This window comes from Helianthus annuus, chromosome 3, assembly GCF_002127325.2.
Source record: "Helianthus annuus cultivar XRQ/B chromosome 3, HanXRQr2.0-SUNRISE, whole genome shotgun sequence".
Lineage (NCBI taxonomy): Eukaryota > Viridiplantae > Streptophyta > Magnoliopsida > Asterales > Asteraceae > Helianthus > Helianthus annuus.
In genome coordinates this window covers 36761541-36772383 of record NC_035435.2, presented here as the reverse complement: position 1 = coordinate 36772383, position 10843 = coordinate 36761541, and the positions used below count along the sequence as shown (strand labels likewise).

Here is a 10843-nt window from a genome sequence, read left to right as displayed (position 1 = left end):
TGTGGCCCACCACACCCTTCACAAGCCATGACCGAGGCGGTTTTTGCCATTTCTAGGATTTTGATTTTTGAAGAAAGGGCCTCGATTTGGGCTTGTAAAGAAGTGCTTTCGTCAACCTTATGGGCGGGGCAATAGATTTATTGCCTCGAGGAGTGTGCCACTGAAAGTTGGTTTGAGCAATATCCTCAATTTGGTTATATATTTCATTTGGGCGACGATTACCTAAAAGTCCCCCGGAGCTAGAGTCAAGTGTTTGTCTTGTGTGTGGCAACAACCCATTGTAGAAAGTGGATACTTGTTGCCACACCGCAAGACCGTGATGAGGACACATTCTTAGTAGCTCCTTGAACCTTTCCAAGTTTCATATAAGGATTCCCCATCCTCTTGTGAATATATATTAATTTCAGTCATTAATTTAGCCGTTTTAGCAGGAGGGAAATACTTATATAGAAATTTTTGGGCTAGTTCATCCCAGGTGTTTACCGAGCCAACTGGGAGGACATTAAGCCAAGCCTTAGCTCGGTCTTTTAGTGAAAATGGAAACATGCGAAGGCGGATGGCGTCGTTTGATGCTCCATTGATCCGAAAGGTATCACATATTTCTAGGAAATTAGTAATATGTAGATGAGGATCCTCGTCCGCAAGCCCATGGAAGGTTGCGGAGTTTTGTAGCATTTGTATCAAACGTGGCCGAAGTTCGAAGTTGTTAGCTTCGACATTCGGTGCATTGATAGCGGCGCCGAGATTACCTATGGTGGGTCGTAGGTAATCCATGAGGGTACGTTGGTCCGCCATTGGAAGTGGGTCCCCCGAAACTTTCTCTTGGTTTTTAGCTTTAAGTCTTTTTCGTATAAAGCGTTCGGGTTCGTCTAGGGGTTCTTTTATGTCTCTACTAGAACTGGAGCTCATACATTATGTGGAAAATGCAAATGTGGCGCCTGAGTTCCACGACCTACAATAAAAACAAAGAAGAACGTTGGTCAGAAGCTTCACCACGGCCCCGTGCTCAGATGAACACAACCCGTGGTCGGAGATACTGTCACACCCCGACCACGTAAAACAACAAGACGTGGCGGAAACGTCGGGGAGTGTTGTAACAGAATCATTGTTTCACAACCATGGAATAAAATTTTTTTGTTTTATTGAATAAATGAACTCATCGTTTTAATACAATCAAATAAGTACAACTATTATCTTTTAAGTTTTAAAGTCGCTAAGGCACGAGTCCATCCTAAGTGTAGCATATATCATCAATCATCACAGAGCAGTACCTGAAACATGTGTAAAAATAGGTACGTCAGCATAAAAATGCCTGTGAGATACATAGGTTTTATTGATTTTAGGATTCATGACTTATAAGTTTAAAGAAAAAGAATGTTTAAGAAAAGTAGTCATGATCCTTAAAAAAGGTTTTCTTTTATAAATCATACTAAAATTTATAAGAAATCAGATGATACAAAATAATAATACATAGGTAATTAAATAATTAAGTAAAATGAGTTTGTATAAAATATATTGTTTGAAAAACAATATTTTGATAAAAAGATTTATAGTATATATATAAAAATATACTTCGGTTTTAAGAAAGTTGAATAAGTAATATATTAAAATATAGTTCAGTTCCAAAATCGTTAACCCAAGTGTACTCAATAACGCCACGGTATGTAATGTGATGGAAACACTTATATATAAGAAGTACCGGCGGCGTATCTACCATGTTTTCATCATATTACACCCGTCCCGTTATCTAAACACTAACCAAATTCCCAATTGTTAAACAGATAGTATATTAAATATACTTTAGTTGTTAAAAATAATAATTTTCAGTAGTATATTAAAAGTATACTTTGGATTTATAAATAACATATTAAACTATGTTTTGGTTTGAAAATAACATATTAAAACTATGCTTTGGATTATGAAAATAACATATCAAACTATGTTTTAATCATTAACAAAATATATGTTGGTTTTTGTACAATATCCCATATGAGAGCATATTAAACTATACTTTTGGGAATATAACTTAATATACAAAAATAATGTGATTTAAGAATTCATTCAGACCTAGTGCATCAAAATACACATTTGAGACTATAGAAATACCACAAAGGCAATCCCTATTTGGATGGAGCAACAAGTTGGTTTCAGACATTCCATGACAACAGGAATGGGGTGTCAAATCCTATAGCGCTATATCATACTACCAACCGGTCTGGTGAAAAAAATAAGTACTATTCCAAACATTTATTTTATAATCTTTGAAAAATTAGAGTTTAAATCATAAATAATCGTTCAGTTTGTAAGTATAAATATGTATAATCAATTATACTTTTGAAAACATGAAAATAACAGATAGGTACACATGCTTCACCCCAGAACAGTTTGAAAACAGTAAAAGATGGGACTATATACTCACTTGAGAGTGCTTAGGAGTCTTGAACAACTACCTAGAAAGCTAGAGGGAGCACGGAATCAAATGGCACCTAATATAGGTAACTACATAAATAAACCGGACCTAAATCGGAAGATCGGATAGGATGAGGTCTCGTAAACCCAATGAGTGTGGGAACTGATATGATATGGTTTAACAAGGCCTACATACTAAAAGGAAACCTAACCTAAGTGCTTACGACCATTACGACCCGTTTAGGTAGCTTACGCTACTTTAACGCGTCGTTCGCGTAAAACGCGTTCGGACCGCCTAACTAGTCCTATGACAAGTATCATATGCCTAACATGTTTAATTATGTTGCGTAATCAATTAAATGACAAAAGTTTGGGTTACATATGCTTAAATATCAATTATGCATAAAAAGGGTATTTTGGTAATTTTCCTAAGGCATATAAGCTACCTATCATACAACTAGCTAAATGACGTGACCATAAGGTATAACCTCGGAAGGTTATTCCCTATACAACTATAGTCACCTAAACATGTTTGGTCGGATCATAATGATCGACCAAACGGGTCGTGTTCGAAAGTCGAAGCGGGTGTTTAGTCTTCTTGACTTACAACTCTACACAAGCACTAATCTAAAAAGTGACGAGTTAAACATGCTAAAACATGTTTAGTTAAGTTAGAAAACAGGTTTGGTATCAAAACAAACGGTTTTGATACCTATAAGTAGCTTGGTTACAAAATACGCTAGAATACGCATTTTGGCCGAAGCTACGACTCGTCACTGAGCCTAGATAACGTGGTAATCAGTAGGTATAGTCCCCATGGACTATAACCATCGTGATTACGCTCACGTTATGAAGTCAAACACAGTTTGACTTTCAGACTCGAAAAGCGATAAAAGAACGAAGAAATACTTACAAAAGGTCCCCACAAGCTTTGATTTCCCAAGTATTCTCAGGTATGAACTGGCTAGCACTTCAACTTAGAGAAATCTCAGAAAATCAAGTGTGGGTTTTGCAAGTGAAGAGTGGGGGGGTATTTATAGGATTTCTAGAACCGTTAGGATCGTTTCTTGAAACCCGAGCTTTAATCTTGGCCCTCCACTTGGGCAAATGGTTTTGAAATACAAGGGGTAGATAAAAACCATGAAAATCCAGCCCATAGTATTGAAAATGTTACATAAAAACCCCTGAAAAACGAGCTGGTTGCTGAAAACTAGTCTGCTGAAAAATGGGCACTTTCGCGCCATGCGAGAGGAGCACATGGTTCTTTCACGTGGCGTGAGGGAGCCTGTTTTTGCAAAAGTTTCATTTTTGGCAGAACAGGTCCCTGCATGCTATAAAGTTGATTTTTGGCACGTTTAAGCCCCGTTAACCCCATTTCAAGGCTCTAAAATGAAGTTAGTATAGGGAACATGAAACATGCTCAAAAATATGCCGGATGTCGGTTCATTTGGTCGTACGATTGCGTTGTTCGGTTAATTACGACGGAAGTCGTAACGGACGGAAAAACGATCCAAATTAAGCGACGAATGGAATTTTATCATGCCAATCACTAAAACAAAATATTTTAATGATTACATAAATTTTTGGATGTCCAGATGTATTTAGAACGTAAGTTATGTGCGAAAATGCAAACTTGTGCACTTTTTGACGCTTTTAGTCCCTATTGATCAATAAAGTTTATTTTTGCGCACCAAACACCTCAAAGCCTATTTTTAAGCTATGTAAAGGATATTTAGGGCATATTAAACTTATGATCAAGTTCCGGAAGGTTCGTTACTATATATATCGGTATCGTTTCACAGTTTGACACAATTAGTCCCTGTGATCGAACAAACTTGATTTCAACACACCAAACCATCCAAAACTTATTTCTAAGTTATGTGGAGGTTATTTAAGGTATGTTAAGCCTATTTCACTATTCCGGAGTGTTTGTTGCGTTAAACTGGTTATATTTACGCCTCAGAGTGCGTATAACCTTCCAGAAAGCGATTTAAAGCTTGAAATTGAATAAAGGTTGATATGTGCAAATGATACACATATTTTAACAAATCTCAAGTATGAAATACAATATTTCATTGGTTTGGAATTTGTTTGATGGTTGAAGTGACACGGGTGTCACATTCTCCCCTACTTTAGGAAATTTCGTCCCCAAAATTTAATTCTAGAGGAAACTTTGTGAAGACAGCTGTGACGGTTTCGCTTTCAAATAAATCCATTGAACCCTTAAGTAAAACTCTGGGCCATGTTAGGATTCTTAGCGAATTTGTCAACCCTCAAAGTGAAGTCCTTGTAGTAACAAAACATGGAGTTTCGAACTATGGACAGAAGAACGTTTCTCATGAAGACTTATCATAAGAAACTTGTGTGTGCATGAAATCAGAATTGGGGAGTGTAAGATAAAATGACATCGGTCAAGGTCCAAGACTTATCCCGTATCATTTCTCTTGTCACTATAGGTCTTAACACATGACAAAACTTCCTGTGGTTTATGTGCACTGAATTCCATAATTATGTAGGCCACCATAATTACGTAATTCCTTGCACAGTCCGCACAGTTCATTTCATAATGCGTAGGGGAAAAATCAATTGAATAAACATGAAGCGACTTGACTAGACCACCAAAGGATCTTTTTAACTAGATCAACGAACGACCCTTTTAACTAGATCAACACATGATCTTCTTAACTAGACCGTCGTACGATCTCCTTAAATAGACCACTTAAGGGATCTTTTCAATTATATCATCACATGATATTCCTATCCAGGTTTTCAAATCAATCTGTTTAACTAGACCACTGAAGGGGTCAAATATTTGAATAGTATTTTAAAACCCAAGGGACTTTAACTACGACGTAGAAGTCCATTAAGGATTCAAGATAGTACCTTTAGATATCCTACTATGAATCCCTCATATGAGATATGGAAGATTCTATGAGGATTTGGATGGATCACATAAAAACCCAAAACATATAAGAAAACATATAATCACATAATTGATTAACTTGATTATTAATTTGTTATCTTTGGACACGGATATTTAAAGCACACCAGGAATCCAATTCGTGGATTTCATTTGGCACTTTAAACATGAGAATCTAACTATGGAGATAGAAAGATCTTTAATAGGAATTCGGATTTATCCTTATTGAATCGTAATATACGTATTAAGGCATACGAATAATTCAATTAAGGGCTCCGATTTGAGCGATAATCATCCATAAAGATCTAATTGTGAAGATAAAAAGATCCTATATGGATTTTGGAATTTGTGTAACGAGAGGTGTTTCGACACCTTGCACTAGGCGTGCTTAAGTCGATACACAAGGTAGAAAGTTCATGAGGTTGAGGGGCTAGATATGCCAGGCGACATATGAAGCAGAGTTTGAAGGTTGAGCAGCAGCAGGATTTTTAACAGCTTTGCTTTGGATTGCAAAGCGGCACATGTTAACCAAATGTCCCCATCGTCCACCGTGGGTACATTTGAAACAAGGTATTTGATTCGGATGATGACGGTGGCATTGATTGCTCTAAGGAGCGGTTCCCTTGTATGGCTTCATCCCTAAGACGAGTCACGGTGATAGCTAAATCAACGGCCTTCTGGTAGTACGACGCCTAATTGATGGACAATTGCAGGACCTAGTTCGGACATTGTTGTTGCGATGAAGAGGCACCATGAAGAAAATAGGAGACATGGGAGGAAACAAGGGAAATGAAAATAGAATAACAATGCATAAAATTGCGATCATTTGTTTGTTACCTAAGGCAAACAAATGAGACGGTGACTAATCAAAGTAAATGGGTCAATATAATGTATCGCGAAGACATGATCGCCTATAAGTGGACACTCACCCCAAGAGTTTCCAGGTAAGAGTGACTGGTCCGATACTGCGGATTTGTACGAACACTCTAGCCTTAGACAGAAGACCCAGGGTACAAGCACCCACCCTTCCAGTTTACACGTGTTCACATTATTTAGACCAAACTTTGATGGGATTTTGAAAACTTAAAGGGTTCAAAACCTTATAATAAATCATCCTAGAACAGATGATTAGTTTTCAAAGCGGGATAGAAATTTGTGCTCTTATTGTGGTTGTCACCTAAGGATAAGTGACGGTATTGTTTTAAAAGCTAAACACAAGATAACTTGTGTTAGGGTCCTAGGAAGGTTATAGTCTAGGTCAAAGCATTACTAATAACCTAATTCCCTATAACCATTGGCTCTGATACCAACATTTCTGTCACACCCCGACCACGTAAAACAACAAGACGTGGCGGAAACGTTGGGGAGTGTTGTAACAGAATCATTATTTCACAACCATAGAATAAAAAATTTTGTTTTATTGAATAAATGAACTCATTGTTTTAATACAATCAAATAAGTACAACTATTATCTTTCAAGTTTTAAAGTCGCTAAGGCATGAGTCCATCCTAAGTGTAGCATATATCATCAATCATCACAGAGCAGTACCTGAAACATGTGTAAAAATAGGTACGTCGGCATAAAAATGCCTGTGAGATACATAGGTTTTATTGATTTTAGGATTCATGACTTATAAGTTTAAAGAAAAAGAATGTTTAAGAAAAGTAGTCATTATCCTTGAAAAAGGTTTTCTTTTATAAATCATACTAAAATTTATAAGAAATCAGATGATACAAAATAATAATACATAGGTAATTAAATAATTAAGTAAAATAAGTTTGTATAAAATATATTGTTTGAAAAACAATATTTTGATAAAAAGATTAATAGTATATATATAAAAATATACTTCGGTTTTAAGAAAGTTGAATAAGTAATATATTAAAATATATTTCAGTTCCAAAATCGTTAACCCAAGGGTACTAAATAACGCCATGGTATGTAATGTGATGGAAACACTTATATATAAGAAGTGCCAGCGGCGTATCTACCATGTTTTCATCATATTACACCCGTCTCGTTATCTAAACACTAACCAAATTCCCAATTGTTAAACAGATAGTATATTAAATATACTTTAGTTGTTAAAAATAATAATTTTCAGTAGTATATTAAAAGTATACTTTGGATTTATAAATAACATATTAAGCTATGTTTTGGTTTGAAAATAACATATTAAAACTATGCTTTGGATTATGAAAATAACATATCAAACTATGTTTTAATGATTAACAAAATATATGTTGGTTTTTGTACAATATCCCATATGAGAGCATATCAAACTAAACTTTTGGGAGTATAACTTAATATACAAAAATAATGTGATTTAAGAATTCATTCAGACCTAGTGCATCAAAATACACCTTTGAGACTATAGAAATACCACGAAGGCAATCCCTATTTGGATGGAGCAACCAATTGGTTTAAGACATTCCATGACAACAGGAATGGGGTGTCAAATCCTATAGCGCTATATCATACTATGAACCGGTCTGGTGAACAAATAAGTACTATTCCAAACATCTATTTTATAATCTTTGAAAAATTAGAGTTTAAATCATAAATAATCATTCAGTTTGTAAGTACAAATATGTATAATCAATTATACTTTTGAAAACATGAAAATAACAGATAGGTACACATGCTTCACCCCAGAACAGTTTGAAAACAGTAAAAGAGGGGACTATATACTCACTTGAGAGTGCTTAGGAGTCTTGAACAACTACCTAGAAAGCTAGAGGGAGCACGGAATCAAATGGCACCTAATATAGGTAACTACATAAATAAACCGGACCTAAATCGGAAGATCGAATAGGATGAGGTCTCGTAAACCAAATGAGTGTGGGAACTCATATGATATGGTTTAACAAGGCCTACATACTAAAAGGAAACCTAACCTAAGTGCTTACGACCCATTACGACCCGTTTAGGTAGCTTACGCTATTTTAACGCGTCGTTCGCGTAAAACGCGTTTGGACCGCCTAACTTGTCACACCCCCAAATTACCACCTAGGGCGTGTCCCTAATGGAGGTGTAACGATCAAACAAAGAGCCACCAATCATATCAAACACAAGTAATAATGTACTAAAAATACCCAATTGAAAGAAATGTATCGTTTGAAAAGTTAAACCAAAACCAAAGTATTGAGCGGAAGCATAAATGTATAAGCGTATAAATGTATGAAAACCAAATCAATATAATCGTTTATTATGACCATAACCACTCCAGCAGCATCAGACGGCAAGCTCCCAAGTTCCTTCAAATATCACCTACAAGCATGTAAACAAGTGTGTCAGACTACGCTGGTGAGTTCAAGGTTTGTGTTTGTTTACCAAGTTGTGTTACCGATCAAGTGAGTAAAACAGTTTACAAAATGATATGTTGTTTGTTGTTGTGATGTTTGATGTTTCGATGTTGTTATTACTCGATTACCGAATGGCCATATGATATGTGATTGCCAACCCCAATGCCTCTATCAAAGCATTGGTCATGTTTTAAGGTAATTAGTTCACGACCGTTCTCCTCGAACGTCGTGAGGGTGCCAAACCTAATAGCGCTATCAACTAATAACCCCCGTTGCCCTACAAGCAACGACCCGGTAGATGTAGTGGTCTTACAATGATAGAAAAACTGAGTACAATAACCAACATCCCGTTACCCATGCATTCCTCCTCGGAACGTTACCCGTTATCCCTTCACTGGGATCCATGCTTGAGAAAAGAGCAATGAACTCACCTTAGGTTTGCTCGGTTAGACAAGTTACTCGTTAAATAAGTTCAATACTCACGACCTAGAAGAGTGTTTGGTAATGATCAGTTTTACAGTTTGTTTACACATAGATCACATCAGTGATTGTCACGTATGGCACGTATAACAGTTAAGCAACAATTCAAGCAAGAACAATGATTATTCAAACAGTTGATCCAATAGTACACAGTATCGAGTAGCTCAATCAAGTTACAAGGCCCGATCCAATTAACAATCCCAACCCGAATTACCAGCCCATCTTGTTATAGCCCATTCGGACACAGGCCCACTCGGCTATAACTCATCCGGTCCATATTAACATAATAGTAACACACCTTTGGGCCCACCACTTATCCACTAATAACTTGATTCCTAAATTACACTAATAGGTAATCGATCAACATAGAGTTTGCCAAATAAATCACATACGTCATATACTCCTATATACTATTTTTTTTCACACAAGATCAATCATTTACCAAGTCATGTAATGCCATATTATTAGATGGTTACCTCACAACTCCCTGATGACATTAAAGAAACAATATATTCATCTTGTCATACGATCAGCAAAAAGGAAAAGCAACTAACAGGTCATTTGCTTACTAAAATAACATATCCTGAATTCAGCATCATTATTTTAATTAGATTACTTTAACTATCAACTCCCAACCCTATGCAGCCCAACCATGCGAGCCCATCTGCCAAACAAGTCTTATTTCGTGATGTTTACCCAGCCATATACCCCCTTCTTTTCTTTAACAGTAACCGATTATACTACCAAAACAATTAACAAACCCTCTAATTTCTTATCACTAGCAAATCAGTTCAAGATCATGTATACACCCAGTTCAATCTACACATCAGCTAATATTATCCTACACTTTCCTTCCAATAACTAATCATCATAAACTTGTGCCATATTATTAACAGTCTATCACATATAATTATTAAACACCATCCTTATGTTATTTACTACCCCTTATCAGATTATCAAAGATTTATATTATAGTGCATGTAATTGCAACCTATATAATCCTACCAGTCATCCTAATCGTACATGCAAAATATCACTATATTAACAATAACACATAAATAGTTTACAAGCAGGCCTTATGATCACGTTTACTCATGTTCGGATCATACTTAAACATCATAACGGCTCACATAATACATGCTTTCATATCCAACAGTTGATGCAAACAATCCAACCATACTTTATCATGCAGCCCATACTTAACAAAGAATAAAAATCATACTAATGTCAAGCATATACTAACCGAAACCTTTACTTGATTCAGACGTGGATTGACTGGGGATTTGCGTCCGTGAGGGGGGGGGGGTTCTTCAGTCGAACGTAATCATAAAAGAGAGAGTAGGGTTTGTTTTATTGGTGAAGTGGACAAAGATCCGTTAGGAACCACCCCTTATTGCGAGAACCGCGAGAACCAGTGTGAACACAAACAGTAATTCCTAAAAAAATCTAAAAAACACCCAAAAAATTTTTTTTTTATTTTTTTACTATTTTTTTTGAAAAAATCGCTATATTTTGTTAATAAAAAAAATAAAAAAAAATTCAAAAAAAAAAAAAATTTCGAGTAACAGTTATCCATGCACATGTGCATATGTGTCGTTTCTTTGTCAAATTCCGTAATTCATTACAAATAATAGTCAATTGCACTTTCATTTACATTACTACGTGTAATACACTATCTTTTACATTACCAATGTTAGAAATGCACATGTGCATCTATATGTATCAACA

The 10843-nt window shown here is 35.9% G+C and overlaps 1 non-coding gene across 1 annotated transcript; it reads left to right on the top strand.

The window, feature by feature from the left end:
* The first annotated feature begins 311 nt into the window (after positions 1–311).
* Positions 312–417, top strand: LOC118490978. The gene has a single exon (XR_004890203.1). It is a non-coding gene; the product is annotated as a small nucleolar RNA R71 (small nucleolar RNA).
* Positions 418–10843: the final 10426 nt, after the last annotated feature.